At 44.4% G+C, this 23,961-nt stretch overlaps 2 protein-coding genes and 1 pseudogene across 10 annotated transcripts in view; 1 reads left to right on the top strand and 2 right to left on the bottom strand.

Annotated features, from left to right (window-relative positions):
• KLHL24 (kelch like family member 24) overlaps window positions 1-2,859 on the bottom strand; it is a 40,723-nt gene extending 37,864 nt beyond the window's left edge. For 2 of the 8 annotated variants that reach the window (XM_082459966.1, XM_082459971.1), the window contains exon 1: window positions 2,745-2,858. The gene's annotated coding sequence lies outside the window, so the exon portion shown is untranslated. Of the gene's footprint in view, window positions 1-2,683 lie in introns of all 8 variants that reach the window. The other 6 variants (XM_082459974.1, XM_082459969.1, XM_082459972.1 and 3 more) reach the window with 6 other exon arrangements.
• A 3,364-nt stretch (window positions 2,860-6,223) lies between these two features.
• Window positions 6,224-23,961, top strand: part of KLHL6 (kelch like family member 6) — a 124,468-nt gene continuing 106,730 nt past the window's right edge. The window contains exons 1-2 of the mRNA XM_082459965.1: window positions 6,224-7,509; window positions 7,649-7,730. The gene's annotated coding sequence lies outside the window, so the exon portion shown is untranslated. The remainder of the gene's footprint in view (window positions 7,510-7,648; window positions 7,731-23,961) is intronic.
• On the bottom strand, window positions 10,764-12,373 carry LOC309659834 (translation machinery-associated protein 7 pseudogene; annotated as a pseudogene). Its single transcript has one exon. The product of its transcript is annotated as a translation machinery-associated protein 7 pseudogene (transcript).

The raw sequence follows: 23,961 nt of genomic DNA, 5'->3' as shown, positions 1-23,961 counted from the left end.
CTGGATAAGCAGGCTTATGAGTGGTGGTTTTATTTTTTACAAAGGTTAGAAGTTTGCAACTTGTACTTATTTAGAAATGTTAAATGCCTTCAATGCACAAGAGATGAGGCAGTTCAGGATCACAGAAGCTGCTCCTTCCGGCATAGTCATCTCAACTTGAATTTTAAAAATAAATTAAGAATGCATACAATGAGAACTGTTCATAGTCAATTCCTGCTTCACTCTGGGCGCTCAATCTACCTCTTACAGAAATGCACCGTCTTGGGTGAATTCCTACAGATTTATAGTAAAATAAAATCTGATAAAACCCAAGTTTCCTATTAAATCACAGATTAGGAAAACCACATCTTCCAACACACTGTGGCTAAAATGATTGTTCTTGTAGATTTTATTACTGTCATCATAGAAGAGTGAGCTATAATCCCCCAAACAAGGAAACAACTCATCTAAACCGGGGTATAGAAGAATCTTAACTTTTTTGGGGGGGCGGGGGTAGGATATCCTCAAGTTATTTTTTTAAAAAATAGAATTCTGATTTTACATCTTAGTCGACAGCAAGCAGATTTTTCATCTATTTTACATACTTAACAAAAACCAACCTCGCCGGTGGACATAAACAGCCTGTAGCTGCGAATACCAAGACATGATTTTTAAAAAGCTGTTCAACTTTCATCAAATCTTTAACCGTGGTCATTTTAAAGTCTTTTGTCATTTACAGACAGTTCTGGGTGTACTCTGATGCTTTTGCAAATATGTTCCTATAAAAAAAGGTTTCATCTTCAAGAAATTCATGGAAAAGACTGTCAAGTACAGGTTTCTGGTAACTGACTGTACTGCTGAACTGAATGAATAAGCGTTTTCAGAACTCTAATGAAAAACTGATGAACTCATAAAAGTGCTAACAAAAGATCAAGATAAAAAAAAAATCACATGGGACTGAGTGAACTGATGAGGATGAGTATAATTTTTGTGACTTTCTGTTTGAATTTAAAAAAAAAAATCCCACAAAGACTCAGAGGCAAAGAATATACAAATCAATTTTCACTGCAAAGTAAAGGAGCTGTTACAGTGGAGGATTACTGGACTGAATGTCAATATTATGACATAGAATGAGTGTGTTTCATGTTTGGTAATTGCAATCATTGTTGCTTTTGTTGTGGTCATCCATGTACAATGCTTGGTGTCAGTCTATTTATCTCTTGTAAAAATAAAACACAGTGTGTGTGTGTGAAAAAAAATAAATTACAACAACAAAAACAAGCTGTTCAAGAGAGCAAGTGATTAATCATTAAAATCCACTAACATTAACAGCGAAAGGTCGCTGCCTCAGGGGTGACTGTGAGGCACTCTAAAATGTGGCTTTACGGTCCTTATTTAGCTATTTAAACCTTGTTTACAGAACAGGCAAGAACTTAATTCGCCTGAGGGCTTTCTTCCCACCATCTGGGTAGACAAGGCGACAGGAGTTAAAGAGGGATAATTTTCCGGTCCTCCGCGGGCCCCAGAACTGCCTACAGGCTCAGGCAGAAGCCGCGGCGGCGACCAAAGCATAGCGGGTCAGCTGGACCTCGCTCCCGAGTCCCCCGGCTCGGTAGCGCGCGCCGCCAGAGCCTCCGCTCGGGTCGCAGCTGCACAAGAAGCGAGCGCGCGCTCCCGCGTGTCCTCCAGATCACCTTCAAGGGGGCGGGGAAGAACTGCCTGGGCAAGTACACCTCGCAACAAGACACCCGCCAATAAACACTCGGAACTCGCCCAGTCGTTCCGCCCGAAAGCACCCGCAGGGCCCCAATCCCCGCCGCGTTAACAGTCTTCGCCCCGAGTGTCCAGAACCTGGGGGCGGGGCCATTAGGAACTAAATTAAGAAACCAAGGCCTGGAGTGGTGAAAAGGAGAGGAGATTAGGCGGGGACTTCGCCGGCGGAACGCCCGCTCCCCCGCCCGCGCCCGCTTCCGGGGGACCTTCTTTCCACGGCCCGGCTCCCGGAGCGGGCCCCCAGGCGAGCGGTGGTAAACAAAGGCTCGCGGGAGGTGGGGGCGGGGGTAACGGTCAGGTGACGGCGCCGAGCACATTTCGCAACTGCTTTAATGGGGAGTCTCTAGCCTGCAGCCCTGGGACCCAACTTGGCCCGTCAGTCCTCCCCGTTAGGATCAAACTGTCGCCCCCACCAAGCGGGAAGGTTTGATTTCAGACCTTCGCATTCTCAGCGCTACCTTCGATTAAAAAAGAGCGGCGCTCCGTTCGAAGCCCATCGGCAAAATGCGAGACCTCTCTCCCCAGCCCTGTCCACCAGCTGCTCCCCGTCCCCCAGGGTGACCCGCACCTGCTACCCCCCGCCCCGGCGGCCATGCCCCTCCCAACCCGCCCCCGGCGGGTGCGCCAGCAGCGCCGCGGTTCCGGGGCGGTAGTGCCAGGAGTTGGGGGTGCCCTTCCTTTCAGAGTGTGGTTGCGGAACCGGGGCTGACAACCCCCAGAGGAGCCCCGGAGACCCCTCGCCCCAAACAGGGGCCCTGCAGCCCCACCCGCAATCTCTCCTCGGACCCCTCCTCTGGCTCCGAGAGGCCGACCGCCGCAGGCTTCCCTCCTGCAGACATCCCCGTGGTCATGACCTGGGCCGCCCCTCCGCCCCCGGCTCTGGCCGGTTCCTCGCCTTTCGGCCGGTCCCGGAGCTGTCATCCCCGGGTACCTCTCAGCGAAGGCTGGAAGCGGCCAGCAGCAGTGGTCAGCAGTGGCGGCCCCCGCCGTACCTTAGCTTCCGGCGGCGCAGCGCTGTCTCCTGCGCCGGCGTCTCCTCGAGCCACCAGTCTCTCCGCAGCTCACAACAAAGGAAACATGTGACCGCCCGGGCCAAAACACTGAGCGTCACGCAACCCTGGCCAATCCGAGTGGGCGCCCCCCGCCCCGGGGGACCCTGGGAGATGTAGTTCCTATTCCGGGGGGGTGGCCGCCCCGGCAGCTTGGATTTCCCGCTATAGGGCGGGTGTCGGATGTGGGGCTTGAGATCCAATCCAAGGGCTATTGACTCGGAAACAGTTTTAGGTAGAGATAGGTTAAGGAACTGCATCCGTGTTAGGAGCCTAGTGGGAAACCTCAGTCGGATGTTTATTGCCACGTCCCTAGGCAAAAGCACATAATCAAGAATTCTCAGAACCCTAGAGTTTGGGACCAGGCTTAGAGACCTTTTAATTTGACCCCTTGGTATAGAATCGGGAAATCTGAGGATCTGAGAGATGAAAGGGACTACAACCCTAGTAGCTAGACAGCGCAGGGAAACTAAATTTCACTGTAAATCTATTACTGTCACCTGTATCATCCGGGTTAACTTTCTATTTTAAAAGTACATGCAAATCAGACAAAGTTTTCACAAATCCCTGTTTTCTGATTCCCCCAAAGACAGTATTATTTTTTTAAATTTAATTTTATTTATTTTTTTATACAGCAGGTTCTTATTAGTTATCCATTTTATACATATTAGTGTATATGAAATAGAGACACAGATGTAGAGAACAAACGTATGGACACCAAGTGGGGGAAGCGGCGGGGGTGAGGGCGTGATGAATTGGGAGATTGGGACTGACATATATACACCAAAAGACATTATTTTATCTTTTTGTTTCTGCAAATATTTTTTTTCAAGGTTGAGTACACCTCCAGATTTTGAAACATTTAACTAGTTTTTGGTTTCTGATATCAAAATTATAACTTCTCTCTCTTCCATAATTTATGAATACAGTCATGCTTTTATTAAATAAGAGGATGTGTTCCAGTGACCAGAGGTGTATATAATATAGAAGGCTTGTGTCCAGGCCTTTTAAACAGGCTTTTTAGTTCTCTTTTCCATCTGTTATTAAAAATGAAAATACCTACCATTTACTGAGTTTCTACTAAGCTCCAGACAGAGTGCTAGGCACTTTACGTATATCCTTTAATCTTCATAATAACCCAGCAAGATAGTGTTATAATCCCATTTTACAGGTGAAGAAACTAAGCCACATAGGGGATAAAGACTTGGCTCTCATCACCCAGTTATTAAGTGTTGAGGCTGGGGTTGACACATGTTTTAAAAAAATAGTTATATATGAATATAGGTACATAATTATCTAAAAAGTGTATTTACGAAGTTAGATATTAACAAGTCTAGTAGTACAACAGGAGTACCATCTCCCAACCTTCCTCATTCTTCATTCTCCAGAAGCAACCACTTTCAACAATTTGAGCTATTCTGATATTTACATTTATCTTTCCATATAATGTACGGCTATTTCTTATTAAGGGAGCTGTCATCCCTGTCCCCCATCCTTCCGATATCTTACATTTCTGCTTAAATAATTATTTAATGTTTATGTTATTAAGACCATGTATTTATTGCTCAATGAAGAGTTAAACAGTATACAACTTCCTCTCTTGGATGGCTTTTCATTTTTCCTTGGGTAGAGAGGCAACTAAGCACCTGGGGGTCCTCAATACCATCATAAAGTTCCAACTCCCTGAGAGAGCATTTAAGGGTCTTCCTGATGCACCCTGGGGCCCAACTCTGCAGCCTGAACACCAGCCTCAGTGAACTTCCCACAGGACTCTTGCCCAAAGGACTCCTGCTGTCTGTCTCCAGGCCATTCCCGTCCATATCCTGCCCCCTCCTCCCCTTCAGCCCACTCACTAGGTTAGCTCCTGCTCTTCCTTCCAGGAGTCAGCCTGTGAGTCCTCTTTCCAGGAAACCCTCCATTCATCCTCATTGCCCTCTGGGCTTAGGTACCTCCCCTCCTTCTTCCCACAGCAGCCCGTCCTTACCTCCTTCCCAGCAGTTATCATACTAATTGTGTGACATCACACGAACACAGGGGTTAGGGGCTCTCATCCTCTGCGCACCTGAAATTCTGTGTATAGTTTATAGTCAGTCCTCCACATACCCAGTTCCTCTGTATTCTTGCTTCCACATCCACAGAGTCAACCAATCCTGGATGGTGTAGTACTGTAGTATTTACTACTGAAAAAAAAAATCTGCATATAAGTGGACCTTTGCAATTCAACCCTTGTTGTTTACGGGTCGGGTATATTTACATGCCTTTCCCAACTGCGTATCCTCTGAAATCCCTGAGGTCAGGGATGATGTCTTATTCATTTTGTGTTGCAGTATACCTAGTAGATGTTCAATATGTGTCTGTTAACCGGTGAGTGATCTCTACTTCTTGAGGTTAAGGGGACTTGAGAGAAATAAAATGCCTCCAGACCACTTGGGACGCACTTGGACTGGCCTGCATGATGAGGTCCTCAGATTCTCTTGGGGCAGATGGATGCAGGGTGATCAATCACAATTCTGAGAGTGGAAAGGAGTGAGGGGACTCACAGGACAGCAGCCCCGGAGACAGGCAAGGGCCTATTGATGGGTGTGGGAGCTCCTCAGGCAGCCCCCAGAATAGAGGTGGTTTTGGCATTGGTAGAGGGCCCTGGGAGTTATGCCTACCCCACAAATCAGTGAGCATGGCCGCCTGGCAGCCTTTTCCTCAGCTGGGACTGGAACAGAAGCAGAGGTGTCAAGTCCAGGGGCAATCTGCTGAAATTGAGTCATTGTAATATGATTAAAAAAAAATTTTATTGGAGTATAGTTGATTTACAGTGTTGCGTTAGTTTCAGGTGTACAGCAAAATGAATCAGTTATACATATACATATATCCACTCTTTTTTTTTTTTTAGATTCTTTTCCCATATAGGCCATTACAGCGTATTGAATGGAGTTCCCTGTGCTATACAGCAGGTTTTTATTAGTTTTTTATTTTGTATATAGTAGTGTGTATATGTCAGTCCCAATCTCCCAATTTATCCCTCCCCCCTCCCCCTGTAACATGATGTATTTTATGCAGTGTTTACAATCCAGGTCAGTTTGATCATTTGAAGTAGGTAGCTACTGAGGGGAATCAGAGGGTCTTCAGACCAATTTCCTCTCCTTTCAGGGATATAGTATATTGCTCCATATTCTGTCTTCTTGCACATACCACATGGAAGTTCTTGTTTTGCTCTCCAGAGCATTCATGACAGCCTTTAAGGTCTGAAGGTGGCCAAGCATCCAGAGTTCCTCCAGCCATTCTTTTTTTTCTCTCCAGCCTACTCCTCTTCCCCATGCAGACAACAGCTGGGACATAGTAAAGCATCACTCCCTAAACATACCACACACTTTCAGACTTCCCTGCCTCTGCTCTAGGTCTCTTGCACTTGAAGTCCCCCTGTCCCAAATTCCAGTAGAAATATTGGTCATCCTTTAAGGCCCATCTCTGGTGCCACCTGTTCTGATCCTCTCCTCTCTCCCTCAGCTGTTGTGAAGCTGTGCACACCTCCCACATCCTTTATAATGTGACACTAGCACTGTGTTTATACCCAGCCCTTGAATGCAGCTGGATCCTTTGACCAGCTATGGGCTTGGCACATTTGCCCCTTCCCTGCAACAATCCCCAGCTGCAAAGCACTTGATTGACGGAGATTTTACTGAAGGTTTCACAAAGAGAATTATACAGCATCTCACACCGCAAAACTCCTTAACAATTCCCTGTAAACATCTCTGCTCCCTCACCTCCGCTCCTCCTTGGTACCAGCTACTCCTCTTTTCCCACCATACACCCTCTCTCTGGGCCTCTCTCCAGCCACAAGATTGGGGTTCCTGGGCTTCCCTGGTGGCACAGTGGTTGGGAGTCTGCCTGCCAATGCAGGGGACACGGGTTCAAGCCCTGGTCTGGGAAGATCCCACATGCCGCGGAGCAACTAGGCCTGTGAGCCACAACTACTGAGCCTGCGCGTCTGGAGCCTGTGCTCCGCGACAGGAGAGGCCGCGACAGTGAAAGGCCCACGCACTGTGATGAAGAGTGGCCCCCACTCGCCGCAACTAGAGAAAGCCCTCGCACAGAAACGAAGACCCAACACAGCCAAAAATTAAAAAAAAAAAAAAAAAAAAGATTGGGGTTCCTCCCCTTCCATGTCTCTGCCACCTTCCCCCTAGACAATCCCCTCTACCCTTCCACCCCCCCCCGCCATCTCTTTTTCAGTACTTTGCATTTTCACACTCATCACCTTTCAAACAAGAGAGTTCCACTCTTCAGAAGACAGAGAATACCATAAATAACAAATTATCTCAGCACACTCCACCCCCACCCTGTTTTCCTCCACAGACATATTTAACATCTCAGCAAGGCTGTTACACAATAACTCCTCAGAGTGCTGAGTGAAGACAAGAGTGAACACAATACACTATTTGCTCATGGCACCTGAGCCTCTCCAGTCTTGAGGCCTACCCCTTCCCTCCCTTCTCTGGTGAAGAGAGATGTGACTCATTTCTGCAGCTCTTTTGGATGCAGAGGTCTGACTCTCTCTGACTCTATAGTTACCAGGAAGGCTGTCTCCCCCAACCCCAGACAGTCATGGGCCCTACTAGGCCAGTGAAACCTTGGAGTCAAACACAGTAGCATTAGGATTTAGCAAGGAAAGACATAGTTGGAAACTTTTCCATTTTGAGATCTGGGAAAAGAGGTAAGTCTTCTGCCACCTAGAAGGTGAGCTCCCTACCCCTGCTCCCGAGCTTTTCCTTCTGAAACAAGAAATGTTTCTCTTGGGAGTGGGATGGGTGGGGTGGCAAGGCTTGCTTTGTTCTCGAAACCATCCTTCACAGGTTGAAGTTGATGAGGTGCCAGGAATTGGTACCTAGGTGCCTCGGATCCTGTTTGTGACCAAACTTGCCACACCAGATGCAGGTAAGGATGACTGGTTACCACCGTGAGCCCTGGGCTCTGACTTCAGGGGACTGAGGCATACTGGCATCCTCCCTGCGTGTGATACTGGTCCCTGTTTTTCTCTTCATTCTTCTGCCCCAAGGACATCTGATTTCACCTCCTTCTCTTCTTCCTGATTACTTCCCCGGTAATGAGAATTTAGGTGGCCCCTCTGGTCTCTGAAGAAACCTGATGTTTTGGAAGTTACTCCTGCCCTGACTGCTCTAGGTAGGCCTGATTCTCCAAGGGACACCTCATAGCACCTTGTCACATGACTTGCTGCAGAACCCTCTCAGGTATGAACACACATGGAAAGTGTCTTCTCCTGCTCATGGCATCTGGTCACAAGTTTAGGCCAGTTTTAAAAAATGACCATAATCCCACAGGCTGCTCAGCAGTCTGTCCCACAGATGGCTGTGAGTCCACATAGAATACCTGTTGCTGGTCCCAGCAGACTTTGACTTCATCTCCAGTTTCTTGCCACCCTGTGACATTTAAGAGGCATGTACTAATTCCAACTTGATCTTCCTCTGCTGTCTCTGGCACTCTTCTTCCAAATGCCTGCAGTTTAGGACAACGTGTCTTGTCCGTCTTGTACCTTGTCCATCCTTTTTGCTTGATGGGCAGCCTTCCAAGAATCCTTCGGCAGGTATGAAGGGGCTAGACCTGACCACGAATATCTGCAGCAGACGTTTCCTGTTCTTGAAAGACTCTATCCAGTTTCTTAGGAAATTGTGTTGGTTGAGGTTGGCCCGCCTATCTCCAGCCCAAGAATTCTCACTGCTCATTGGATGCTCTGTCTGAAGCATCTGTTGGGAACAGTGCAACCTCCCCAAAACTTTAATGCAGATCTCAGAGCAGTTCCCACACACTGGTAGTCCAGGACCACCCTAATTTGTGCTGTTATTTTTCACTCCCTTACATAGCTTAGCACTTTGACAGTCATGTTCTCTGTCTCTCTATGAAGACTTGAAATCTAAGTGTTTCCACTGGGGCTTTAGACTTGAAGAGTCTAGGTTCAAAACTTAGCTTTTTTTCTTACTAGCTATATAGTCTTGTGTAAATTATTTAATCTTTCTCAGTTTTCTCATCTGTAAAAATGAGGATAAAAACACCTACCTCATAGAATTGTTTTGAAGATGAAGTGAGAAAAAAATATGTAGTGCCTGGGATATAGTAAGTGCTCAATAACAACCAAAATTATTACTATTATTACTGTCCCCTTCCCCACCAATTCTAGCTATGTCCTCTATGCTTTGTCCGTTGCTTTAGGAGGGGTAAAGAAGGAAAGAAAGGAGGAGTAAAAGAACATATAGCCTTTGTAAACTATATTTGATAAAAAAGCCTGAAGGCATGAAGTGATTTAGAAAATCTAGAAACCAAAGCCAGACTTTCTGAACACTCACCAGGGTGCTGTCCTCTAACTTCTTTTGTCTTTCCCAATGGGCATTTATAAGATTAAAAAAGAGAGAGACTGCCCACAAGATGTAGAAAAGCAGTTTGCCTCTGCTCATAAAATATCCACACTCGAAGGCCACATCGCTGAACTTAAACCATGGCTGCCTTTGAGATGCAGACCAAGGGACTAAGAGTAGGGGTTGAGACCTTTGTTTTTTTCAGTAAGCTTTTGACAATTAAAAAAAAAAAAAAACAAACTATCTACACATATACACTTTTCAAATTAAAAAAAATGTTTTAAAAAGTCCTTGCCTGACTAATGTGATTAAAAATAAGCACCTGTGCTAACTATTGTGCAATCTCTTTTGCTTCCAGCCCCAGATCTCTCTGTAACTGGCCTAGAAAACAGCGAGGGCTCCCAGGTCACCAGCACACAGGGACAGATGCTCGACGCTGCTTGTGACAGCATCGCAAGCACATGCCTGACATACTTTGGAAAGGCTGCCTGGTTCTATTACTGGTGCATGAAAGTTTTGCTCCGGTAGGAAATCTCTAAATTTAGATGATTTTCAGGATGAACTCTGAGTGATCTTTGTCCCCAACACGAGTAAGGAATTGGAGGGCACCTTGCTTTTTATTATTTATTTAATTTATTTATTTATTTTATTTTAAAAGCCAGAGTTGATGTTTTATAATGCAAAACTTTTGAAGATTGCCATTTTTTAAAAAATACATTTATTTATTTATTTTTGGCTGCATTGGGTCTTCGTTGCTGTGCGTGGGCTTTTTCTAGTTGTGGCGAGCAGGGGCTACTCTTCATTGCGGTGCGTGGGCTTCTCATTGCAGTGGCTTCTCTTGTGTGGAGCACGGACTCTAGGCCTGCGGGCTTCAGTAGTTGTGGCACGTGGGCTCAGTAGTTGTGGCTTGCAGGCTCTAGAGCACAGGCTCAGTACGGTTAGTTGCTTAGTTGCTCCGCGGAATGTGGTATCTTCCCGGACCAGGGCTCGAACCCGTGTCCCCTGCATTGGCAGGCAGGGTCTTAACCACTGTGCCACCAGGGAAGTCCCAAAGAATGGAAAATAAAACAAACACAAGGGAGTATCTAAGATTTCTCCTTTACGGTTCTCATAAAAATTTTACCCTGAGTTCCTTTTTTTTTGGCTTGAGTGTGCAAATCATTATTATAATAATACTTTGCACACTCAAGTGAAATAAAAACAAATCCAAGGTAAAAACTCTATGGAGGTGTTTAGGATGAATCCAGTTTAGGGATTTAGTTCTTATATAATGTCAAGATGCTTAAATGTTGCCATTTTAGTTGAAGAAAAGACAATTTCACTAATGAGAGAATTTTAAGGAATGCTGAATTTAATGGAGAATCAGCTCCTTGAAAGATCAGCCTCAACAGAGGATTTTTCGGTATGTGTACAGTCAAGGTATTTTTATTTATGTACTTTAAAAAATTTACTGGGGTGTATTTGACAGTACAGTTTGTACAGTTTGATGGTTTGATATACGTATACATTGTGAAATGGTTACCACAATCAAGCTAATTAACATACCTATCACCTCAGATAGTTACCGATTTCTTTTTTCCTTTTTTTTTTTTAACATAAGTTTATTCTTAAATGTAGAATAGGTTCTAAGACTACACTTCAGGGACTTCCTTGGTCGCGCAGTGGTTAAGAATCCGCCTGCTGATGCAGGGGACACGGGTTCGAGCCCTGGTCTGGGAAGATCCCACATGCCAGAGCAACTAAGCCCGTGCGCCACAACTACTGAGGCTGCGCGAACCACAAGTACTGAGCCTGCGTGCCGCAACTACTGAATCCCGTGCGCCTGGAGCCCGTGCTCTGCAACAAGAGAAGCCACCGCAACGAGAAGCACGCACACAGCAATGAAGACCCAGCGCAGCCAGAAATAAATAAATTAATTAATTTTTTAAAAAAAGAATAAGACTACACTTCATTCTAGCTATAGGTGGCAACAGATGTTATGGCAGGGGATCCAAATGTTTAAACAGGAATGGAATTAAGGACCATCGTTGCCTCAAGCACAAGGAACAGCTTACTTTTTGCCAGATTTCTTAATTCCACCTGTGACCTGGGGGCCCTTCCCTGAGGCCTTCGCTTTTAACTCCCCGAGTTTCTTCTGCTCCTCTTTCTGTTTCTGCTTGAATGCCTTATCTTCCTCATCCGTCTCCTTGGCCTGCTTCTTGGGCTTCTTCTTACCCCCTTTGCAGCTGGACATGGTGCCTGCCACTCCTTCCCCAGCTTCTTTTCCTTTCTTATGCAGTGAGAACACTTAACATCTACCCTGTTAGCAAATTTCAAGTATACAACAGAATATTGTCAACTGTAATCATGTTGTTCTACATTAGATCTCTAGAACTTATTCATCGTGCATAACTGGAACTTTACATCCTTTGACCCACATCCTTCCGTCCCGCTGCCCCCAGCCCCTATTAGCACCATTCTGTTCTCTGCTTCTACAGCGTCAACATTTTTTAGATTCCACACACAAGTGATATCATGCAGTATTTGTCATTCTGCGTTTGGCTTATTTCACTTAGCATAATGTCCTTCACATTCATACATGTTGTTGCAAATAGCAAGATGTCCTTCTTTTTTAAGGCTGAATAATATTCCATTGTGTATATATAGCCAACAGTGTTTCTTTATGGAGAATCAGGAAGGTAGCTTTGGATTCAGATGGATTGGGCTCAGATCCTGACTCTGCTACCACTGTCAGGGTGACAGTGGATGGTTTATTTAATTGCTCTGAAGCTCAGCTTCTTTGTGTGAAACCTAATAATACCTTCTTATTATGAGAATTAAATGACTGCTTATGAAAAGAGCACATAAACCTCAATTAATGGTTAAGTATTATTCAGCCAGGACATAATGGTTAAGTATTATTTTGTCAAAATATAATGATAATTACTATTATGACAGGACATAATGGTGCATTGACAGATCCTAGCAAAGGAAGATTCTTCCTGTTTAACAAAGAACAACATGGGGTAATGGAAAAAATACGTAGAAAAGAGAGGGATCTTGGGGAGCCCTGCCATAACTTACTCAATCACCCTGGACCAATCACCTAATCTCCTTGAGTCCCAGTTTCCTCATCTCTAAAAGGAGCACTGTGCCTTCCACCATGAAGGTGTTTGGGTAAACTATTTCTAAAGGCCTGTCTAGTTTTAGAGGTACAGGAAGTTTGTGTATTTTTTTGATTGAAAGGACTTCAGTGGAAAAGTTCTTTTGGTTCAGCAAGCACCCAAATCAAGACATTCCTGGGAGCACATAGAATTCTTTGGGAAGGAGTTGGGTGGCTGTAAGAGGCTACGAATGACCAGAAATCAGGTTCCAGCTCTGGGAGTGAAAAGGCTGCTTGATAGGCTAATGGGATTTGGGGAGGACACGGCTGCTTCCTTTGGGATCAGACTGAACTCGGTTTCCCTACTGAACCTTTAAAACAACTCTCCCACTCCTGAAGCAATACCCTCCACAAAGCCTTTCCAAACTGGATCCCTGGACCAGCACCCCCTGCCTATGGGGAGGACCCCAGTCAACCACCTTTCCCTCCAAGTCACCCCACTCCTTTACTTCACCTCAGTTTGCCCTGCTCACAGCCCTTCTTGTGGGACTCATTACCCCCCCAAATTCAGCCCTCAGCTCTTTCTATTTTTAACTTCCAACTCAGGGACTTTTGGGAGTAAACAGTCACATGCGCTAGGGAATTTATGACATTACTGGCTCACACTCTCCCTCTTACCTCCTCACTAATAATCCCTTGCTTTAAAAAGAAGAAATTAATAGTTTTTAAAGTTCCCTTCCTCCAAATTTAAAAGTATTACATGCCAACTGTAGAAAACTTTAGAAGGGATAAGGAAGAAATTGGATATCATCTATGATCTTCCAACCCTAAGAGAGCTACTGTTAGCAATATATTTCCAATCTTTTATTTCTTTGTATCTATATTTATAGTGTGTCTATAGCTATTTATACATATTTTTGCATATTTGAGTTAATACTTACATGCAAAATAAACTCTTATATATCACCATTTAATAGGTGGCTCTCTGTTTCCTTCTCTCTGATCTGTCTTGATCTTTCACCTCTTGGCAGTCCCAATGACACTGACCTGCAGCTTGGAACTAGCTTACATCAGCATGTTATTACTAAATATTAGAAGAGTTAGAGTTTTATATGCTGAAAAAAAGATATCTGTCCCCAGAGTGAAGATGATTTAGGTTCATCAACTCTGCAGAGATGAATCCCAGGACAAATTTATTGATCTTTTTTGAATTTCTTAGCATACAATTTCTTTCAGTGTTCCCTTGCTTTTTATTTTTAATTTTATTTTTATATCCCCCTTTTCTTTTTTTATTAAACAGAAATTTGCAATAAGATTAAAGTAAATCTTTCATTAAAATATTACACATAATGCCATTATGCTACCAATACAACTATTTAAACATTTCATATACATTTCACATAGGCTCAGAATTTGATTACATACTATTATATAAATATATATATTTTTAACTTTAGACTCTATGAGGAATATCTTCTGTGGTGTATTAAGTCCACCCAATTAACTGTTTTCATTGACTTTATATTAATAATGAGAACAGGGCTTCCCTGGTGGCGCAGTGGTTGAGAATCTGCCTGCCAATGCAGGGGACACGGGTTCGAGCCCTGGTCTGGGAAGATCCCACATGCCGCGGAGCAACTGGGCCCGTGGGCCACAACTACTGAGCCTGAGCGTCTGGAGCCTCTGCTCCGCAGCAAGAGAGGCTGCAATAGTGACAGGCCCGCGCACCGCGATGAAGAGTGGCCCCCACTCGCCGCAACTGGAGAAAGCCCTCACACAGAAACGAAGACCCAACACAGCCAAAAATAAACATAATAAATAAATAATAAATAAAAATTAAAAAAAATAATAATAATGAGAACAGTAATGGCCAACATTTATTGAGCACTATTCTAGGTGTTTATTAAGTGCTTTACCTGCATTATCTTATTTAATCTCCACAACAACACTGTGAGGTGGCAACTATTATTAGCTAGCCCCCGCTCTTTTTTTTTTTTTTTTTTTAGAATTTCTCAATTTCATATACCCCCCCTTTCTTGACTCATTTTTTTAAAAATTTTATTTATTTACTTATTTATTTATGGCTGTGTTGGGTCTTCGTTTCTGTGTGAGGGCTTTCTCTAGTTGCGGCAAGTGGGGGCCACTCTTCATCGCGGTGCGCGGGCCTGTCACTATTGCGGCCTCTCTTGCTGCGGAGCAGAGGCTCCAGACGCTCAGGCTCAGTAATTGTGGCTCACAGGCCTAGTTGCTCCGCGGCATGTGGGATCTTCCCAGACCAGGGCTCGAACCCGTGTCCCCTGCCTTGGCAGGCAGATTCTCAACCACTGCGCCACCAGGGAAGCCCAGCCCCCGCTCTTATAAACAGGAAAACTGAGATTCAGGAACATTAACTAGTTTGCTCAAAGGCTGGAGTGTAGAAAATCTGACTCTGGGGTCTGTGCTCCTTCTGAATCATGATACAGTTCTTTTTGCTTAATAATGTGCCTTGGTAGATATGCTATACTTTGTTAAACTACTCCATTGGTTTTGGATACTTATGTTGCATCAAATATTTTCCCCCAATTTCAATAACTCTGCAATGAATCAGTTTCTGCATATAGATTTCTGCTTCTACTGCATGATTTCCTTATGGTTAGTTCTCAGAAATGGAAAGGGAAAATAATTTTATTCAAAGGGATCTTATTGGAGGAGCTGTTGGGAGAAGACAGGAAAATTTATTCAGTTTTTTAGCCACAGGCTCTGTTCCTGAACCCCACACTGTGGAGTCGGAGGAGGTGTGGAGGTAGGGATACTGGGGCATTATGGAATCTCGTCCCTTTCAGGCTGTGTTTGGGGCCTCCCCTACTATGGAACACCGGACTTCCTGTTATTGTAATGTTTATTAAAGACATTTAAACTTATTTTATTTTGTTACCCCCAAGAAAAGGACTGTCTGTTTTTCTTCTCTGTATCCCAGGGCTTAACATAGTGCTCATCACATAGTAAGTGTTTAGTATATGCTTGTTGAGTGAATAAATGAAGGTTAGAGAAAGAAAGACCTCTCTTAACTGTGAACTCTCAGTTTCAATTGAATTAACTGTGATAGTCAGGATTAATACCTAGTCAGGGTGTGTATTAAGAATCGGGATGGGTTAAGTCTTTTTATTTTTGACACTTTTTGGAGCTTAGCTGACACCGGAAGGTTCTGTCTTCCCAGGGTTAGCAAATTCCTACAGATAAGCAAACAATTCCCCTGGGAACGCAAACCAACCAACTCAAGATCATACCCCGACCACCTGGGTTATTGGGTGTTCCCAGGACTCTCACCTTTGGGCCACTGTTCCCCTGTCCTAACCGCCCCAGGGTTAGGTACCTGGCAACTAGAGACGGCCCCAACGCCCCAGAGTCTGCTGAAATTATTCAAACTCGACAATCCTAAACCTACTTACCCTGCCTCACCTATTCCTTCCTGTGAAAACCGTAATAAAGGGTCTTGCCCACATTTTCCCCTTGATTCCTCTGCCCCCTGATCCACACTAGTGCTTCCCCTTGTGGCCCTGTGTGGCGTGATGTGCCCCCGCCTTTTGGGAACTCTGAATAACGAGTTATCTTTTCAATGGCAGTCACCTCCTCCTGTGCTGGCCTCACGATACTTGGATAATAATGAAACCTACATCTTAAAACAGGTACTAAAGTTAACGATGACTGAGATGATGGTGGGTGAAACATTGTGACGATGTAAGGGAACAGTAGGGCTGCAAGTTGTAACTGACAGTAGTAGTAGCATTAACTAACAGGGTATATGGTTAAAAGCCAGGGAGAGGGCATGATAATTATAATTAATAGCAATAATAATCACATAACTTTGCACTTTAATAATATCAATAAGGAATAATAATCTCACTATTTTATAGAGCACTTTCCTACGTATTATCTAATTTGCTTCTCACAACACATACCTTTTAGATAACATTATTATCCTGTCTGATTACAGAATGGCCTAGGCCCATTCATAGAACCAGAAATAAGATTGAATAACACCAGATCCAATCTCCTCAGTGTACTTGAGGAAACTGAGGCCCAGTGAGGGTGTGATGGTTAATTTTAAGTGTCGACTTGATTGGGCCATGGGGTGCCCAGACATTTGGTGAAACATTATTTCTGGGTGCGTCTGTTAAGGTGTTTCTGGATGAGATTAACGTTTGAATCTGTAGACTGAATAAAGCAGATTGCCCTTCTCAATGTGCGTGGGCTTCACCCAATTGGTTGAAGACCAGAAAAGAACAAAAGGTGGAGTAAGAGAGAATTCTCTTTCTGCCTGATGTCTTTGAGCTGGGACATCAGTCTTCTCCTGCTGTTGGGTCACTTGGGCTGGAACTATACCATTCATTGGTGCTCCTTGCTCTCCGGCTTACCAACTGCAGATCTTGGGGCTTCTCAGCCTCCATAATTGTGTGAGCCAGTTCCTTATAATAAATCCCATTGCTTCTGTTTCTCTGGGGAACCCAGACTATTACAGAGGGGAAAGAACTCTGACTTTGCCTTACCCCATCTCTCCTAACTGTGGTCATAGACATCCTCTGCTGACTAAACCCAACCTAATTTAGGAGCCCTCTCAGAGCCCAATAGGAGGCAGGGCAGAACCCCAGCAGCTGGTGGTCTTGGGATCAGTTTCTAAGGCTCCTGTCCCATTGAGGTCTGGCTGACACCCCTTGGTTACCACCCAAGGTCCATCCCATTTACCTTAGGCCAGAGGTAAGCCAAGACCCCAGGTTGGGTCCTCTTACCTCTGCTCACAACACTTCACAACAGCACCTGTCAAGGCACCTGAGACAGTACTTAAGAAGGACATAGCTCTTCTGTAGGGTAACTGCCTTCATATCCCTGGGATGCCAAGCTGGCTTGGACTTGGGAACCCAAGAAGGGGATCAAGGTCATCTGAGGTTTCAAGACAGGGGCTTGGTTACAAACCATTCCCATTCCATTAGTGGGTTCAAAGTGGAACTGGCCACAAGATGAGGATACAGAGGCCTGAATTATTGGTCCAGGTACCTCAAACTTCCCAGGAATGAAATTTGCCCTAGAGTGTAAAGTGAATTTGCAGCCTAGAGGGAGGTAATGTATAAAGCCCTACAGAGCAGGGAGCTGGCCAGTGCTGCTAGAGATCTTTCCCTCTGTTTATTTCACAAGTTCTCAACCTTTATTAAAGAACCACTGGGAGCTGGAGGACTCAAGGTCCAGCTGATGGGTCTGACTCCATTCAGAATCAGAGAACTTCTCTTTGAGACAACATCTAACGGTAACAGCAAAGCTTGGTGGGAAAAGAGAGCCAGCGGAAAGTGCAGACAAAGAGAAAGAGCAAAAATGGAGAGCACTCGAATTGTCTGAGCTACTTTCTGTGCTGTTAACTATAGCCAGGAGCTACACAAACTCCTGCTGATGTCACCATCAGAAATAAAATCTGACTCCTCTGCATCTCTACCTTCACTAACAAAATGTTGTGTCTATCTGTGTGCTGAGGACGAGATCAAGAGCTGGTGTGAGGGTGCTGGCTGGGTGGGTAGCCAGCAGGGGCAGAGCAGGGAGTCAGGGGCTTGGCAGAAGCCAGGGGCTGGGTCACCAATGGGCTCAGACAGGATCCGGGGGAGCTGTGGGCATAAAGAGGTATCAGATCAGTAAACCATCAGAGGGAAGCTGGGTTCTTTGGTTTACAAAAAGATTCTGAACCAGAGGAGTGGATGAGGCAGAAATGGAGGCTGGAGGGCTGGAGACAGCACCAGGAAATTTCCAAATTTCCCTGAGAGGAGGGCACAGCCCTCCTTGGATCAGGTTTTTAAAAAAAGAAATTGGATTAAGTTTAATTAATCAGGGATGGTTCAGGTTTTTAAATTTAAATTTAATTTTAAAATTAATTAAATTTTACAGACAGCTGCACGCACAGGATGGTCTTTCTAGGCTTGCAGGGACCAGACCTCTCAGGGAAGCCCAATGCCCACCTGCATCCTCACTTCCCCAGATGACAGATGGCAGGCTGTACCTTTGGGCAGAGGGGATTCATTTGAAGATCAAGGATCACCTTTGGAGTTTTCCTTCAGGACTCGGCCTCCCACCTTTTGGGATAAGAACAAGTGGTGGAATTATAGAAAATATAGAAAGCAGTGTAAAGAAATGGAATAAGCCACCCACAATTCCACTCTTCAGAGGCAATCACCCTGCTTCTGCACCTGTGGAGTGGGCATAATTACTATAATGGATTGTCATATTAGATGAGGGAGAAGCTACTTTAACATTTTGGTGTGTTTCCTCCTATTCTTTTCATTAAGCATTTTAAAATTGGAATCACACTGTATATATAATTTTTTTCCCCACATTTGTTCCTTAATAAATATCATGGCTATTCTCATAGTCAGAAATATACTGTGTGTGTGTCTGTGTGTGTATGTTCCAATAAAACTACCTACAGAGCAGATGATGGGTCGGATTTAGTCGTGGGCGGCAGCTGGATGACTCTGGGTGTAGAGAGTCCAATGCCTGGCCTGCCCCGGTGCAGAACGAGGGGCAGCCCCTGATAAAATCACGATTGACAATGGAAATGATGATGCTCTCCTCCTCGGGGATTCAGAGGTCAACTGGTCACATTTCTACTTACAGGAAACTCGCCATCTAAGATGTGTAGGGTGTTGGGGGTTAAGCCAGCAAGAGATGAGATTTAAACAGATTGCATTCTGTTTAAATCTGTTTAAGCCCCATTTAGTCTGGGGTTCCCTGGGTCCATATTTAATACCTAACACAGTGGCATGAGTTCTCTGAGAGAGGAAAGCGAGGACCTTATCTCATAACTGAAAATTTCCTGGAAGCCCCGGAAGAGGTGGCTGATTCTTGCCCTCTGTGGCCCTGCCTCTCACCATCATTTTGGAGGGTATCTGGACCCTGCCTCCAGGGCAGGGGAGTGCAGGCAGGAGCCAAGGACTTGACAAAAATACTTTTTTCAACTGTCACTTTTGAAAATTGCTTTATATTCTATCACATGATCAAAATGTAATTTATTTATCCCTTTTCATTATGTGGACTATTTAGGTTGCTTCTAGTTTGCTGTTAAAATACTATAAAGAACATCTTGGTACATAAATCATTCTCTTAAATTTAAACTCTTTTGTGAGTATTAGATGGGAGGAAAACTATCTTAACATTCTGGTGTGTTCACTTCTAGTCTTTTTATTTGGCATTTTAAACATGATTGGAATCATACTGAATACATAATTTTCTTCCACCTTTTTTCTTAATAATATATCACGACTCTTCTCATGGTTATGTTTTGTTTACAGATACAATTATGTTAGCATCTGAAAGCTTAAGGCTCTTACTACATATTATCAAGTTGCTTTCCAGATAATTATACCATTTATTTCCAACAAGCTTTCGGTCTCAAACATAGATTTTGATTAAGCTTTAACAAGGATTTTTCAACTGAGAAAACCTGGGCTTGGTTTCTTCACTTCCATTTCAGTCCTGAGTGGAAGAGCTTGGCCTCCTTGCTCTTGCCTGCCGGTCGTGTCCTCTCTGGGGAGTGGGAGTTTGAGAGGAGGGAACACAGGGAGAGACTTGGATTTCCTTTCCCCACCCTATCTGGTACAGTTCAGCCAAGAGCTGAACTCATGTTCTGATCTTGTCCTCATCTCTCAATCTTGAGCTCTTTTCCCTGGAAGCAGTAGGCTGGTGTAGAAAAATCTTTGGGTTCAAATCCCAGTTCTGGGCCTTACTGGCTGAGCGAGGTTAGGCAAAGTTCCTTACTGTCTCTGAACCTCAGTTTCCAAATCTGTGAAAAGGGCATGATAATAGGCATGTAGTGAGAAGTAGAAAAAAGAAACTATGTGAAGCATAGGTGTATTTAACAAATGGTAGTCCTTTCCTATTCTGTTCTTCTGTTATCCAGGGATGGCCTGGAGTTGCCATCTCAGATGAGGCACTGGAATCATCGTTCTCATAACTGGGGTATGATTTGTAGGGGAAGGAAGCCACATTCCCTCCAGGCTTTTGTACGTTTTGTTCCCCAATTTAGATCAATGATTCTTAAATTATACTATGCGTTAGAATCACAAATATTGATGGGCCCAAAACGTAGAATTTCTGATTCTGTAAGTCTGGGGGAAGGTCTGGGAACTTGCATTTCTAACAAGTTCTCAGTTGATGATGATGCTGCTGGTCTGGAAACACATTTTGAGAACCTCTGGCCTAGAACATTTTACTACTCTTCCTCTCCTTCTGGCTGACTCCGACTCATCCTTCAAGTCTCAGCTTTGATTTTATTACCTCTAAAAAGTCTTTCTTAAACCTGAAGTCCAAATTAAGCATCCACCCTCTATATTTTCAAAGCTCCCTGGAGCTGCTTGTTCATAGGACTTATGACAATGTTCTGTAATTGTCTTATGACTTGTCTGTATCCCCCAGTAGACTACAACTTATTTGGAAAAGTGACTCTGTCTGTCCTGTCCATGGCTGTGTCTCCAGGACCTTGCTTAGTGCCTGGTACATAGTAGGTGCTCAATAAATGCTTGTTGAACGAATGAGTGAGCCAGACCCTGGGTGATTGGAACCTGAGCCTAGGGACTCATGAGGGTGGGGCAGGTAAAGGAGTAAGTTCTAGTGGCCAGTGTCCAGGCACATCTAGAAATTCAGTGCTAAGGAGATAAGCTGAACTTTGCAGGAGCTATAGGTCCAGAGACTGGACCTCAAGAGCTTGGTCCACCCTCTGGGTATGGGGAGCAGGGCAGAACTCACTATCATAGAAACTGAACAGGGACTTAAGACTCAATTTCTGATTAAGATGCTTGATCCATGGATGAACCTCAAGGCCATTATGTTAAATGAAATAAGTCAGACAGAGAAAGATCTAAACCCCTTCTGGGGTCTTTACTGAATGACCCAGGTGCTCAATGGGGTTTCTGCACTCTGCCTGATCAGAACTCAAATGTATCCTAGATCTAGGTGAGCTCTGGGAATCTTCCAGCTTGCAACCACTGATAATTTCCCAGGATCGTTGTAAGGATTAAGTCAAATTATTCATATGAAGAATATTGCAAACTGAATATTGTTAAACTGAACATGTTCTGTGTATATGTTATATATCACAATAAAAATTAAAAGAAAGAATATAACATTGTATTGACATATGGTAGGTGCTTAATGAATGGTAGTCAGCCTGATTAAATGAGATAAGATATGTAAAATGCCTGACACAGAATCCAGCACACAGTGGGTTCAGAATCATTTCCTGTAAGTAAACTTTTACGCAAGTATAACCTACAAAAAGACAAATACACAAAGCATAAACACACAGTTCAATGAATTTTTCTGTGTAAACACACTTGAGTAACCAATAACCATGTCAAGAAATAGAACTGAATTGCTGTTATAAAAGGGTATGAAATGGGATTTTTCTGATGTCTCAAAATTTTGGCTAAATTCTCAAAGCCAGTGATAAACACCTCTCCCCCTTCTAAAGAATGTTGTTAGACATACCTTTAGGGCCTCCTAAAAGATGGCAGAGATGGTCCTGTGACTATCAGCCTCTGTCACCCACCTCCAGCCTCATAGGAGACTAGGATTTCAAAGGGGGCTCATTTGAGAGTCTGCCTAGGAGGGAGTGATGTGGTTAAGTGATGGACTGACAAGGGATTACAGCCCCCATGCTTCCATAGAACCAGAGCTTAGGGCTAAGAGAGTTTGAGGGAAGCCTGACATACAGACCCTGGGAGTGAGGTTAGGGACCAGTGTTTTCTTCTAGCCTGAAGAATTCTGAAAGTAGGAGGCAGGCTGGAGAAGACTATGATGGTGTAGTTAGAGAGAGGGCAACAGTTTGGTGGGGTAAGGATGGTGAGTTCCCTGGCCAAATGGAAGCTGAAGTGGGCAGTGGGCTTTCAGCTGCCTTGCTGGGGTCCTGTCTCAGAGGGCTATCTGTCAGGACTCCAGCAGTATGAGGAAGTGGTGGTTATCTCCAGAGGTCAGGAGATGCAGGGGTGGATTGTAGCAGATTAACCAGAGAGTACAGGACATCACCCACATCAGGGAGCCATGCACTACAAAGATAACCATGGTGGCCTCTGAAGAACCCACAAACGTTTCCCCTCTAAAGACCTAGTATGTGAACCTCAGCCAACTAAGTTAGTCAAGAGAGACCACAAACTGCACCAGCCTGAGTTAAAAGACCTTTCCCTTCCCCTCCCCTTCCCTTTCCCCTAACCCGATCCTGGAAGAGCCAGAAGATGAGGTGGATGAGGTGAAACAAGAGTTGACATTGCAGACCACACGTGCGTTCTTACCCAGTGTTGATTCCCAAGCCACTGGTCAAGCCTCGGGTGGGAGGTGGAGAGAAGTATTGAATCGGATGTGAGTTTTTTAACTTACCATGGACTGGACTTTTTTAAGGTCCCCAGTAGAGGCTATTTCTATAACCACAAGAGCCTGAAAAACGTTAAGATCTTCCCAAGATTCTGTCCAGGGGCTAAAAAAAGAGATCCGGTGAGGCATGTTAAAGGACAGTGTTAGGAGAAAAATAAAGCCATTTCCTGTTTGTACCTCTTGAGTTCAGCCCAGTGTGTGTGTGTGTGTGTGTGTGTGTGTGTGTGTGTGTGTGTGTGTGAACCCGCACGCACATGCACCCATTGCATTAGCTTGGCTATGACAGAGCATGGAGAATTTCTCCTCCACTATAAGGTGCACTTTTGTAGGGATTAGAATTCATTGAGTCCTGTCTCTCTCCTGTGGACAGTCCTAGGTAAATGCGGGTAGGTTCTTTCTCTCCTCTTTCATTATCAATCTGTATCTGAAGGTTTTCCTGATGATTCTCAGATCATTTAAATATCTACAGTTCCTCCCCAAACAGTTACATTTTAAATTCATGCCTTTGACATATCAGAGGCATTCTGGGTCCCTTCACAGGAATTGATGAAGCAATTACATTCATCAACAATGCATGTACAGGTTATGATTGCATAATAGCAATATTGGTCTTTCTGTATTTATCTCAGAATTTGTGAAATAAAATAAAACCATTGAAACTATATATTTATTATATTTCACATAGAAAAAAATTTTAAACATTCCACTGGTCGCTCCTGGTGTGGCTGTTCCCTTGGACTTCAGTTCCCTCGTCTGGAGAAGGGAGCTGTGGTCATAGTGGTCTCCTGGAGTTGCCGGATCCACCGGCTTCAGTGTCTTTCTGCCCTGCTCAGCTCTCAGAAGTGAGCTTTCAAGACCACTTGTCGCAGCAGTTTTGAATTCTCTTTCCCAACTCTTGAAAGATGTGCTTGGTCCCTTCCGCAGCAGAGAGATCTGCTTCTTTGGTGGGGAGGCATGGGGGATGGGTAGATGTGATAGGAAGAGGCAGGGAGGGGGGCGACTGGCAGGAATTGATTGAATAAGAGGGAGGATTTGTGACAAGCCTGTCAAAGAGGCAGAGAACGTACAGAGAAAGGGTTTGGAGAGAGGGCCAAGTAGGGTGCATGAAGCTTTTGATTAAAAATGGTATTACATCAACAAAAACACTGGTATTTGGGTGATTAAAAAAGAGTACAGTGTTGAGAATTTGTATAGCAATCACAATCACAAATCTTGGGGCTTCCCTGGTGGCACAGTGGTTAAGAAGCCGCCTGCCAATGCAGGGGACACGGGTTCGATCCCTGGTCCGGGAAGATCCCACATAGCACGGAGCAACTAAGCCCGTGTGCCACAACTGCTG

Source organism: Balaenoptera physalus (assembly GCF_965194825.1).
Source record: "Balaenoptera physalus genome assembly, chromosome: 4".
Taxonomy (NCBI): Eukaryota; Metazoa; Chordata; class Mammalia; order Artiodactyla; family Balaenopteridae; genus Balaenoptera; species Balaenoptera physalus.
This window is presented reverse-complemented; position numbering and strand designations above follow the sequence as displayed.